The 2,415-nt window shown below is 41.7% G+C and overlaps 1 non-coding gene across 1 annotated transcript; it reads right to left on the bottom strand.

Moving 5' to 3' along the window:
- Nucleotides 1-2,002: 2,002 nt before the first annotated feature.
- On the bottom strand, nucleotides 2,003-2,109 carry LOC141650348 (small nucleolar RNA R71). The gene has a single exon (XR_012546388.1). It is a non-coding gene; the product is annotated as a small nucleolar RNA R71 (small nucleolar RNA).
- Nucleotides 2,110-2,415: the final 306 nt, after the last annotated feature.

Below are 2,415 nucleotides of genomic sequence, written 5' to 3'. Positions count from 1 at the left end.
AAGGCCAAAAGGCAAATCCACGAGAAGTTAGAAGTCAAGTGTCAGCTACTTCAGTCGATCGACCACTGCCTTCAGTCGATCGACCAACCCACGGGTTCCAGAAGCTACTGTATACTGCATCTCAGTCGATCGACCGCCATGCTTGGTCGATCGACCAAGCCGCTACTTCAGACGAGAATTAAAAGATTGAGAAACTTGAAGCCCATTGTATTTAGGTTTTGGAAATAAAAGCTACGTTGTATTCTATATAACGTAAGCTAGGTTTTGAGAATAATCATCCAGTTACATTAAGTTTTACATCTAGTTTTCATTCAGTTTTAGTTTATCAATAATTAGGGTTCAAGGATTATTTCGGGATTGAATAAAATTCACTTTGATAATTCGGCTTTGTTCTTTTCCTTCGCAATTCACACGGTACTCTCCTGTTTTGTTCAGTTATTTTGCTTTCTTTTATAGTTATAGAATTGCTAGATCAGTTTCCCAAGCCGAATTGCCATCATATGTTAATTGTTTATCTTACCGTATCAATCATGAATTCTGTAGTTTATTTAGCCAATCTTATTGCTGTTATCATTCTTAGTATGAGTAGCTAATTTCATTGTGCTAGGATGTAGGGGAATTATAGTGTAGGCGGCCTTATCATTAACTTGGCCTGAAATCGCGTGTCAGTCGATCGACTGCCATACCTGGTCGATCGACTGACCACGTGAGGTGTTACCTTCGTTTTAATTGTTTTAATTTCTATATTTGACGAATCGAGTGCACACGACTAGTTGAATGTTTAGGAAATGACTGACCCATTAGATCGAAAGATAGGGACAATTATTAGACCACCAATTAAAATGACTAAACTATGCTGAAATCGAAAGATAGGTAAAGTTTAGGTTGTTAGTCACTTTTCAGGACGAGAGTCAGTACTAGTGATATTAGGGACCTGCAGCGAGATCGAAAGATGCTACTTGTTAAGAGTGGACCGAGAGGACCTCTTGTTTTCCCGCCTCATGTGTTTGATTTAGACCTACTTAATATGCTTCCGCCGAAACTATAGTGAACCGACCATCCTAGTACCCCTTTTTATATCTGTTTTATCCGTCTATTTAGTTTATTGCCTTAGTTATAGACCAACTCAATTCAACCCCCACATTCGTTACCTTAGACTAGAATTAGACAATTATTAATTACATTCGCCTCCTTGTGGTTCGACCCTGTTACCACTAGCCTAGGTTAGTTTTAATAGGAATTATAAATTTTATTTTTGGTACTCACAACGACGGGTATCAAATTTTGGCGCCGTTGCCGGGGAGGCAATTGTTCTAATTTTTAGTTGTTTTTTTTAGTCTGTTTCTTAGTTTAAGGGACATTCGTTCCTTAAACTATTCTCATATTCTTTTTGTTGTTTCTTCTTATGCGCAGGTCACAGGGTGGTGAATTAGTACCTTTCAATCCTGAGATTGAGAAGACCTTGCGTGAGTTGAGACGATCATCTAGGATATTGCCGACAGAGGAAGAGCTGAGTACTCTGTCTAGCTACTACGAGAACGAGCTGTTCGAAGAAGATCCACCTACATCTCCTGCTTCTACTTCTTCAGCTAAGACAGTCACATCTCCGGAAACTCCAGTCATGGCTGAAGAAGCAACTATAGCAAGTCACTCTGAGCCAACAGCTGAAAACCTATACAAAGGGTTCGAATTACCTGGAGCTGATAGGAAATTCGAACCGAAGCCTTCTTATATCAACTTGGTTGAGAGAAACCAATTCGGGGGAGCTGCAAATGAAGATGCAACCAAGAATATGGAGACATTTATCGATTATTGCTGGTCTATACCCCCGCCGGCCGGTGTGACCCAGGACCAGATAAAGGAGACTATGTTTATATTCTCACTCCGCGATGCTGCAAGGGAGTGGTACAGAGATCTGGATCGAGCTGCTCATGGGATCACCGACTGGAATTCGTTGGCCTTGGCATTTTACAAGAAATACTTTTCTGCCTCGAAGACCAATGCGATTAGAGCTCAAATCACGAGTTTTAAACAGGGGCCTGATGAGAACTTTCATGAGGCATGGGTCCGTTTCAAGAAACTGGTGCGAACCATTCCGCATCATGGGTTTGAGAAGTGGAGCCTATGCAATCAGTTCTACAATGGGATCTATGACGATCAAAGGGCTATCTTGGATGCGACAGCTAATGGCAGATTCCAGGAGAATACAGGGGAGACTAAGGGGTGGAAGATCATTGATGACTTGGCCACCCACAAAGCTGAGTATGGGAATTCCCGGGGAAATCAAAGGAGAGCTGCTGAATCTCCTTCTGTAGCTGCATTAGAAGCTCTCACGGCAAGATTTGACAAGTACGAGTTGGGAGGATCTTCCAAAGGAGGGATTTACCATGTAAATGCTGTTTCAGACGGTCCTTT

The sequence above is a fragment of the Silene latifolia genome, chromosome 3 (genome assembly GCF_048544455.1).
Source record: "Silene latifolia isolate original U9 population chromosome 3, ASM4854445v1, whole genome shotgun sequence".
NCBI classification, from domain to species: Eukaryota; Viridiplantae; Streptophyta; class Magnoliopsida; order Caryophyllales; family Caryophyllaceae; genus Silene; species Silene latifolia.
This window is presented reverse-complemented; position numbering and strand designations above follow the sequence as displayed.